This window comes from Procambarus clarkii, chromosome 65, assembly GCF_040958095.1.
Source record: "Procambarus clarkii isolate CNS0578487 chromosome 65, FALCON_Pclarkii_2.0, whole genome shotgun sequence".
Taxonomy (NCBI): domain Eukaryota; kingdom Metazoa; phylum Arthropoda; class Malacostraca; order Decapoda; family Cambaridae; genus Procambarus; species Procambarus clarkii.
Window position 1 is genome coordinate 6,518,242 of NC_091214.1, and position 11,791 is coordinate 6,530,032.

An 11,791-nucleotide genomic window follows, 5' to 3' on the forward strand; every position below is an offset into this window, starting at 1 on the left:
GCCTGCAAGAGGACAACAAAACAGATCTTGATTTTGCTAGATTCAATGAAGAAAGCATTGATATAACCAGTCTACACAACAAGTTGGTAAAATTAGATACTATAGTGAACTCTCATTTAGAAATAATTAGTAAATTGAAAAAAAGTAATGACCATTTAAATACCAAAGTTTTGTCTTGAGGGTTCAGTGAAAGACTTGTGCAAGGATAAGAATCAATTGGAAACAAATTGCAAAACCATGGAAGAAGAAAATAAACTCTTAAAAATAGCTTTGGAAGAAGTTAAAGTAAATTTAAACATAAATGACTACAATAGGTTAGGCAAGGAAATTCAACAGGAGAAACAACTTTTGTCAGCACAGATGGAGGAAGTTACACAGGGAATAGAACAGTGCAAGAAGGATATGCAACTCACCTATGCACAAGTGGCCAAGGAGAAGGAAAAAATTGAAGAAGCAGTAAAGGAAGTCAAACACTGTATCAACCAAGATAAAACAAACATTAGGCTGGAAGTGAGAAAAGAATTGGCATCTAACCCGAAGTTGGTGCAAAACACAGTTGATCGGAGTAAGTCCCTGATAATTTTTGCCTGCAAAGAAAAGGAGATAACATCTAGGTCAGAAAGAGCTGTAGAAGAAGCAAAAGTAGTAGACAAAATTGTTGGCCTCGTGAAAGGTCTTACTACCATTGAGAATGTGTGCGACTACAGGAGAATAGGCAGATAGGTAAAAGGGAAAGATCGACCTTTGAGGATCACCCTAAATGGTACCAAACAGATGGAAGAAGTACTAAGGAATGCTAGAAAATTACAAAGTGATGAGGATGGGAAAGTGTGGTCGTTAAGACGAGATCTTTCAAAAGAAGATAGAGAGAAGCTGAAACTGAACCTCGCCGAGGCGAAACGTTTAAATGAGAGCAGGAATGAAGAAGAAATCAATTCTTTTTTCTATAAAGTGATAGGGGCAGGCAGACCAGTAAAATGGTACATAAAGGCAACCCAACAAAATTATTAGAGAGAGGGGGAGCGAAGAATAAGAAGAGGGGGAACAAGTTCCTGAAGATTGCATACACCAACATAGATGGAGTGAGATCGAAGATATTGGAGTTAAGTGATGTAATACAGCTGCGGACACCAGACATTGTTGCACTCACGGAGACAAAACTTGAAGATGTTACTTTAAATGAGGTCATATTCCCAAGGGGCTACTCAATTTGGAGACGGGATAGAAAAATTAGGAAAGGCGGTGGCGTTGCTGTGCTGATGAAAGAACACCTAAAGGTGAATGAAATAATGACTGCCAATCCACAAGAACTTGACATAATAGCACTAGAGATCTGCCATGGGGATGATAAATAATGATCATAAATGCATATAGTCCACCGCCAAGCAGCACATGGTCAAAGGAGGAGCTAGATAGTAAACGAGAAGGTCTTATAACAATAATGAGAGAGATCATAGCGAGAGCGGATAACGATAGATCACGACTGTTGATAGTCGGCGACTTCAGCTTGAAATCCATAGACTGGGAAGCATATGAAGCTAAAACAGAAGATTTTAGGACCTGTAAATTTGTAGACCTCATCATGGAAACATTCTTGTATCAACATGTTAAACAAGCTACAAGGATGAAGGAAGGGGACGTTCCCTCCATGCTAGATTTGATATTTACCAGGAAGGAGGAAGAAATATTTGACATTCAGTACCTTCCTCCCTTGGGTAAAAGTGACCATGTCTTTTTGGGAATAAAGTATGCAATGCGTTATAATCTGGAAGAAAATAAGAAGGTTGAAGCAATTGAAAAACCTGACTTCAGGAGAGGACATTATGGCAACCTTCGAAATTTTTTTAGTTAGTATAACTGGACAGACTTGTTGCTAGGCAAGGAAGTGAATGAGATGTATGTCAAGTTTTGTGAAATATATGATATAGGCACAAAAAAATTTATACCAAAAAAGAGATGCAGAACTAGGAAACATGATTGGTTCAACAGAAATTGCGAGAGGGTAAGAGACTAAAAGACACAAAAATGGAATCAATACAGTAAGAGGCCAAACCCCCAAACATACCAGCGATACAAATATGCGAGAAACAACTACACGGCAGTGAGGAGAGAGGCAGAAAGAAATTTTGAAAAAGGGATTGCAGACAAATGTAAAACAGAACCAGGTCTATTTTATAAATTCGTAAACAACAAATTCCAGGTAAAGGATAATATTCAGAGGTTGAAAATGGGAAATAGATTCACGGAAAATGAAAAGGAAGTGTTTGAAACATTAAACGAAAAGTTCCAAAGCGTGTTTGTACAAAATGAAATCTTCAGGGAACCAGACACAATAGGAATTCCAGAGAACAACATAGAGCAAATAGAGGTGTCTAGAGACGAAGTGGAAAAAATGCTCAAGGAGCTAAGCAAGAACAAAGCAGTTGGTCCAGATGGAGTTTCACCATGGGTTCTGAGAGAATGTGCACCTGAGCTCAGCATTCCACTTCACCTGATTTTTCAGGCATCCCTGTTTACAGGAGTTGTAGCTGATGTGTGGAAAAAGGCTAACATAGTACCAATCTACAAAAGTGGAAGCAGGGAAGACCCCCTTAATTATAGACCTGTATCATTGACAAGTGTAATAGTCAAAATATTGGAAAAAATAATTAAAACTAAATGGGTAGAACACCTAGAGAGAAATGATATAATATCAGACAGACAGTATGGTTTTCGATCTGGAAGATCCTGTGTATCGAATTTACTCAGTTTCTATGATCGAGCCACAGAGATATTACAGGAAAGAGATGGTTGGGTTGACTGCATTTATCTGGACCCAAAAAAGGCTTTCGACAGAGTTCCACATAAGAGGTTGTTCTGGAAACTGGAAAATATCGGAGGGGTGACAGGTAAGCTTCTAACATGGATGAAAAATGTTCTGATAGAAAAATGAGGGGAGTAATCAGAGGCAATGTATCGAACTGGAGAAATGTCACAAGTGGATTACCACAGGATTCAGTTCTTGCACCAGTGGTGTTTATTGTCTACATAAATGATCTATCACTTGGTATACAGAATTATATGAACATGTTTGCTGATGATGCTAAGATAATCCGTGTCTCGATAGTCTCCGTGGTGTAGTGGTAAGACACTCGCCTGGCGTTCCGCGAGCGCTGTCATGGGTTCGTATCCTGGCCGGGAAGGATTTACTGGGCGCAATTCCTTAACTGTAGCCTCTGTTTAACGCAACAGTAAAATGTGTACTTGGATGAAAAACGATTCTTCGCGGCAGGGGATCGTATTCCAGGGACCTGCCCGAAACGCTACGTGTACTAGTGGCTGTACAAGAATGTAACAACTCTTGTATATATCTCAAAACAAAAAAATAGGAAGTATATGGAGCACCGCTTGGCAAATGGAATTTAATGTTAATAAATGCCATGTTATGGAATGTGGAATAGGAGAACATAGACACCACACAACCTATATATTATGTGAGAAATCTTTAAAGAATTCTGATAAAGAAAGAGATCTAGGGGTGGTTCTAGATAGAAAACTATCACCTGAGGACCACATAAAGAATATTGTGCGAGGAGCCTGTGCCACGCTTTCTAATTTCAGAATTGCTTTTAAATACATGGATGGCGATATACTAAAGAAATTGCTCATGACTTTTGTTAGGCCAAAGCTAGAATATGCAGCTGTTGCGTAGTGCCCATATCTTAAGAAGCACATCAACAAACTGGAAAAGGTGCAAAGACATGCTACTAAGTGGCTCCCAGGACTGAAGGGCAAGAGCTACGAGGAGAGGTTAGAGGCATTAAATATGCCAAAACTAGAAGACAGAATAAAAAGAGGTGATATAATCACTACATACAAAATAGTAACAGGAATTGATAAAATCGACAGGGAAGATTTCCTGAGACCTGGAACTTCAAGAACAAGAGGTCATAGATTTAAACTAGCTAAATACAGACACCGAAGAAATATAAGAAAATTAACTTTCGCAAAAGAGTGGTAGACGGTTGGAACAAGTTAGGTGAGAAAGTGGTGGAGGCCAACGAGCGTAGCTCTCATCCTGTAACTACACTTAGGTAATAACAAACAAGGCCACACAAACAAGGCAACACAAGCAGGGCCACACATGCAAGGCTGCACAAGCAAGGTCTCAAAAGCAAGGCCACACGAGCAGGACCACACATGCAAGACCAAACGAACAGGAGCATACAAGCAACACCACACAAGCAAGACCACACAAGCAGGGCCACACAAACAAGGCAACACAAACAAGGCCACACAAGCAAGGCCACACAACCGAGGCCACACAAGCAGGACAACACAATTAAGGCCTCACAAGCAGCGCCACACAAGCAAGGCCACATAACCAAGGCAATACATGCATGACCACACAAGAAAGATCAAACAAGCAAGGCCACACAAGCAAGGCCACACGCAAGAACAAACAAGCAAGGCCACACAAGCAGGACCACACAAGCAAGGCCACACAAGCAGGGACGAAAAGAAAGGCTGCACAAGGAAGGCCACACAAGCAGGACCACAAAGCAAGGCAACACCAGCAAGGCCACACAAGCAGAAACACACAAGCAGGGCCACACAAGCAAGGCCACACAAGCAAGGCCACACAAGCAAGGCCACACAAGCAAGGCCACACAAAAGCTGGTAGTGATCTTTTGATAGTGATTACTCGTGATCTCTATTGACACGTGTTTCTCGAGGGTGAGGGAGGGTGGTCACATTGCGCCTCGCTCGTCAATAAGGCTTCATATCTCGGGACATCAGAGGGATACGCGGGAAATTCGGTGTTCAGTGATAATACAAAGTGCAACACACCAATTTGAAACTAGAAAACTTATGGATAGTGTCCGATAGTGTATATTGGGCAAGATCAGGGGTACGACATCAGTGCCAGGACAAGCACGTGGGCCACTGAGGTCAGATTGTACACAACTAGATGTGATAGTGAAGATCATAACAAATAGTGAATAGGATAGTGAAGAAGTGATTCTAAACGTGTGGCATTGAACTATATCGGTGCTAAGAGAATAAGAAGACGAATACTGGTGATATATAGTGACAAGTTGGAGGGACCTACGCCGTGGCAGCGGCTGGATGGAGACAGCAGGCCTACACACCACTGTCAACACTACTTAACACCTGTTTGTGCTGTGGGATGTTATGAATTGGCGGTAAGGTAAGGCCTCTCAACAAAGTCAGTCAGTCAATCGGTGTGTGTTATTGCTTTAATAGTTAGTCTTGGATATAAGTTAACAAACGGAAACGAATATCAAGGGAAATGTGCGGCTCATGTGGGATCTAGTTTGTGACACCTAAGTGTGAAAAAAACACTCCGCCCTACACCGGGACAACTCTCCTCCCCCCCCCCCCTTCACCAACCCCCTCCCACCAAAGCAAACAACAATACACACGGCTCCCAACCATATGTTCCACACCCTCCATATTCTTCCCACTCTAATCCCCCACATACCCTTACCATCCCTTCCCTCTCTCCCACCTCCCTCCCCCCAATACACACTCAGACACAACCTCTCTCTCTCCCCTCTCTCCCTGTCTCCCTCCCCTCTCCCCCCTTTTCTCTCCCCCCTCAATCCTCCCCCCCTCTCTCTCTCTCTCTCTCTCTCTCCTCTCTCTCTCTCTCTCTCTCTCTCTCTCTCATCTCTCTCTCTCTCTCTCCTCTCTCTCTCTCTCTCTCTCTCTCTCTCTCTCTCTCTCTCTCTCTCTCTCTCTCTCTCTCTCTCTCTCTTCTCTCTCTCTCTCTCTCTCTCTCTCTCTCCCTCTCTCCCTCTCCCTCTCCCTCCCTTTCTCTCTCTCTCTCTCATTGGGGAAAACATCGCAGGGACACGAACTCGGGGTGACAAACACAGGAGGACAATCACAGCTGGAACAAACTCAGAGGATGGGGTGGAACAGGAAGCCTGGATGAAGGGAGTATTCCAGCAAATGTGGGATGAATTCAGTGAAGGACTGAGGGTAATGAGGGAGACAGTTGCCAACCTGCAGGATGAACTAAGGGCAGCAAAGGAGGAGATAAGAAGCCTGAAGGAGACTCCTCCACAATACCAGACACAAACCGTGACTCAGGGAGATGGGAATGCTACTGTGGAGGGGACCTTCACACTTCAGCTCTCATTTGCTGAAATGCTTAACATGAGCCCTGAAGCTAGGTCTGCAGTTAAGGAAGTGGCCTCCTCTCAGGAAGCAGCTAGATGTACTAGTCGGCTGATAGAGAGAAAAAGAGCAGTAGTAGTAGCAGTCATTAAAGAGCAAACAGGGACCAGACCAAAGGAGCGGAGAGACAAGGACAAAAACATAGTTAAAGAGATCCTTAAAGAGGTAAGGATGGAGGGAACTGAACAAAATGTTGAAAAGGTTTTCAGGCTTGGAAAATACAACAAGGACAGACACCGAATGATAAAGGTGGTATTCATGAGCGAAATCACAAAAGAGGAACTGTTAGCAAGGAAGTGCTGTCTAGCAAATGTAGAGAAGTTCAAAAAAGTATTCCTGCAGAGGGATATGACAAGGGAAGAGAGAAAGCAGGCAGCAGATGCGAGGAAGGAGCGCAGGGAGAGAGAAAGGAATCAGGGAGCCACAACCCCGATCCCTACAATCCCGAGGGGAGTGGAGAACCCTCCTCAAACAGTGCACTAGCCACAGGGAGTGCGGCACCACCCCCACATTCTACCCAACAGACACCCTACCTGCCCCCAACCCTGTCAGCCCCCCACTAAGTACCCACCTGAGGCACCATCCCCCCACCCACCCCACTCCTCCCACTCACCCCCTCCTCCCACTTCCCCCCTCCCCCCAGGACCTCCCTTCTCCCCCATCCCCCAAGTCCTCCCTTCTCCCACATGCCCTCCCGTCTCTCCCACCCACAAGCCCTCCATTCTCCCCCGCCCCCCTAAGCCCCCCACTCTCCCCCACCCCACCTAAGCCTTCCCCTCTCCACCACTCCCCAAAACCCTCCCCTCTTCCTCACCCACCTCAGCCTTCCCTTTCCCCCCCACGCCCCCCAATCCCTCCCCCCTTTTTCTGCCCTCCAAACCCCCCCTTCTCCCCCATCCCCCCAAACCTCCTCCTCTCACCCCCCACAACCTCCCCCTCTCACCCCCCCCCTCAACCTCCTCCTCTCACCCACCCCCCCAACCCTCCCCCTCTCACCCACCTTTGATACAGTGCCACACAAGAGGCTAGTGAAAAAGCTGGAGATGCAGGCTGGAGGGAAAGGGAAGGTACTCCGTTGGATACAGGAGTACCTAAGCAACAGGAGACAACGAGTCAGTGTGAGGGGTGAGTCTCAGATTGGCGAGACGTTACGAGTGGAGTCCCGCAGAGGTCAGTCCTTGGACCTATTCTGTTTCTGATATATGTAACTGATCTCCCAGAGGGTATAGACTCGTTTCTCTCAATGTTTGCCGATGATGCAAAAATTATGAGGAGGATTGAAACTGAGGACGATAGTAGGAGACTACAAGATGACCTAGACAGACTGAGTGAATGGTCCAACAAATGGTTGTTGAAGTTCAACCCGAGTAAATGCAAAGTAATGAAACTAGGCAGTGGAAACAGGAGGCCAGACACAGGATACAGAATAGGAGATGAGGTACTTAATGAAACGGACAGAGAGAAAGATCTAGGAGTTGATATCACACCAAACCTGTCTCCTGAAGCCCACATAAAGTGAATAACGTCTGCGCCATATGCGAGGCTGGCTAACATCAGAACAGCGTTCAGGAAACCATTCAGAATAAGGAATCATTCAGAATCTTGTACACCACATATGTAAGACCAATCATGGAGTATGCGGCCCCAGCATGGAGCCCGTACCTTGTCAAGCACAAGACGAAGCTGGAAAAAGTCCAAAGGTATGCCACTAGACTAATCCCAGAACTAAGAGGCATGAGTTACGAGGAAAGGCTGCGGGAAATGCACCTTACGACACTGGAAGACAGAAGAATTAGGGGAGACATGATCACAACCTACAAAATCCTCAGAGGAATCGACCGGGTAAACAAGGATAAACTATTCAACACTGGTGGGACGCGAACAAGGGGACACAGGTGGAAACTGAGTACCCACATGAGCCACAGAGACGTTAGAAGGAACTTTTTCAGTGTCAGAGTAGTTAACGGATGGAATGCATTAGGCAGTGATGTGGTGGAGGCTGACTCCATACACAGTTTCAAATGTAGATATGATAGAGCCCAGTAGGCTCAGGAAACTGTACACCAGTTGATTGACAGTTGAGAGGCGGGACCAAAGAGCCAAAGCTCAACCCCTGCAAGCACAATTAGGTGAGTACAAGCAAGGCCACACAAGCAAGGTCTCACAAGCAAAGGCATACAAGCAGGACCACACAAGCAGGGCCACACAAGCAGGGCCACACAAGCAAGGCCACACAAGCAGGGCCACACAAGCAGGACCACACAAGCAAGGCCACACATGCAAGGCCACACAAGCAAGGCCACACAAGCAGGACCACACATGCAAGGCCACACATTCAAGGCCACACAAGCAGGACCACACATGCAAGGCCACACAAGCAAGGCCACACAAGCAGGACCACACAAGCAAGGCCACACAAGCAAGGCCACACAAGCAAGGCCACACAAGCAGGGCCACACAAGCAGGGCCACACAAGCAAGGCCACACAAGCAGGACCACACAAGCAAGGCCACACAAGCAGGACCACACAAGCAAGGCCACACAAGCAAGGCCACACAAGCAGGGCCACACAAGCAAGGCCACACAAGCAGGACCACACAAGCAAGGCCACACAAGCAGGACCACACAAGCAAGGCCACACATGCAAGGCCACACAAGCAAGGCCACACAAGCAGGACCACACAAGCAGGGCCACACAAGCAAGGCCACACAAGCAGGACCACACATGCAAGGCCACACAAGCAGGACCACACAAGCAAGGCCACACATGAAAGGCCACACAAGCAAGGCTACACAAGCAAGGCCACACATGCAAGGCCACACAAGCAAGGCCACACAAGCAGGATCACACAAGCAAGGCCACACAAGCAGGATCACACAAGCAAGGCCACACAAGCAGGATCACACAAGCAAGGCCACACAAGCAGGATCACACAAGCAAGGCCACACAAGCAAGGCCACACAAGCAGGGCCACACAAGCAGGATCACACAAGCAGGACCACACAAGCAAGGCCACACAAGCAAGGCCACACAAGCAAGGCCACACAAGCAGGATCACACAAGCAAGGCCACACAAGCAGGACCACACAAGCAAGGCCACACAAGCAGGGCCACACAAGCAAGGCCACACAAGCAGGGCCACACAAGCAAGGCCACACAAGCAGGCCACACAAGCAAGGCCACACAAGCAGGATCACCCAAGCAAGGCCACACAAGCAGGGCCACACAAGCAGGGCCACACAAGCAAGGCCACACAAGCAGGGCCACACAAGCAAGGCCACACAAGCAGGGCCACACAAGCAAGGCCACACAAGCAGGATCACACAAGCAAGGCCACACAAGCAAGGCCACACAAGCAGGATCACCCAAGCAAGGCCACACAAGCAGGGGACACACAAGCAGGATCACACAAGCAAGGCCACACAAGCAAGGCCACACAAGCAGGGCCACACAAGCAGGGCCACACAAGCAAGGCCACACAAGCAGGATCACACAAGCAAGGCCACACAAGCAGGGCCACACAAGCAGGATCACACAAGCAAGACCACACAAGCAAGGCCACACAAGCAAGGCCACACAAGCAAGGCCACACAAGCAAGGCCACACAAGCAAGGTCACACAAGCAAGGCCACACAAGCAGGATCACACAAGCAAGGCCACACAAGCAGGATCACACAAGCAAGGCCACACAAGCAAGGTCACACAAGCAAGGCCACACAAGCAGGATCACACAAGCCAGGCCACACAAGCAAGGCCACACAAGCAAGGTCACACAAGCAAGGCCACACAAGTAAGGCCACACAAGCAAGGCCACACAAGCATGACCACAGAAGCAAGGCCACACAAGCAAGGCCACACAAGCAAGGCCACACAAGAAGGATCACACAAGCAAGGCCACACAAGAAGGGCCACACAAGCAAGGCCACACAAGCAAGGTCACACAAGCAAGGCCACACAAGCAGGATCACACAAGCAAGGCCACACAAGCAAGGCCACACAAGCAAGGTCACACAAGCAAGGCCACACAAGTAAGGCCACACAAGCAAGGCCACACAAGCAGGACCACAGAAGCAAGGCCACACAAGCAAGGCCACACAAGCAAGGCCACACAAGCAGGATCACACAAGCAAGGCCACACAAGCAGGGCCACACAAGCAAGGCCACACAAGCAGATCACACAAGCAAGGCCACACAAGCAAGGTCACACAAGCAGTACCACACAAGCAACGTCACACAAGCAGTACCACACAAGCAAGGCCACACATGTAAGGTCACACAAGCAAGGCCACACAAGCAAGACCACAGAAGCAGAACCACACAAGCAAGGCCACACAAGCAGGGCCACACAAGCAGGACCACACAAGCAAGGCCACACATGCAAGGCCACACAAGCAAGGCCACACAAGCAGGACCACACATGCAAGGCCACACATTCAAGGCCACACAAGCAGGACCACACATGCAAGGCCACACAAGCAAGGCCACACAAGCAGGACCACACAAGCAAGGCCACACAAGCAAGGCCACACAAGCAAGGCCACACAAGCAGGGCCACACAAGCAGGGCCACACAAGCAAGGCCACACAAGCAGGACCACACAAGCAAGGCCACACAAGCAGGACCACACAAGCAAGGCCACACAAGCAAGGCCACACAAGCAGGGCCACACAAGCAAGGCCACACAAGCAGGACCACACAAGCAAGGCCACACAAGCAGGACCACACAAGCAAGGCCACACATGCAAGGCCACACAAGCAAGGCCACACAAGCAGGACCACACAAGCAGGGCCACACAAGCAAGGCCACACAAGCAGGACCACACATGCAAGGCCACACAAGCAGGACCACACAAGCAAGGCCACACATGAAAGGCCACACAAGCAAGGCCACACAAGCAAGGCCACACATGCAAGGCCACACAAGCAAGGCCACACAAGCAGGATCACACAAGCAAGGCCACACAAGCAGGATCACACAAGCAAGGCCACACAAGCAGGGCCACACAAGCAGGATCACACAAGCAGGACCACACAAGCAAGGCCACACAAGCAAGGCCACACAAGCAAGGCCACACAAGCAGGATCACACAAGCAAGGCCACACAAGCAGGACCACACAAGCAAGGCCACACAAGCAGGGCCACACAAGCAAGGCCACACAAGCAGGGCCACACAAGCAAGGCCACACAAGCAGGGCCACACAAGCAAGGCCACACAAGCAGGATCACCCAAGCAAGGCCACACAAGCAGGGCCACACAAGCTGGGCCACACAAGCAAGGCCACACAAGCAGGGCCACACAAGCAAGGCCACACAAGCAGGGCCACACAAGCAAGGCCACACAAGCAGGATCACACAAGCAAGGCCACACAAGCAAGGCCACACAAGCAGGATCACCCAAGCAGGGCCACACAAGCAAGGCCACACAAGCAGGATCACACAAGCAAGGCCACACAAGCAGGGCCACACAAGCAGGGCCACACAAGCAAGGCCACACAAGCAGGATCACACAAGCAAGGCCACACAAGCAGGGCCACACAAGCAGGATCACACAAGCAAGACCACACAAGCAAGGCCACACAAACAAGGCCACACAAGCAAGGCCA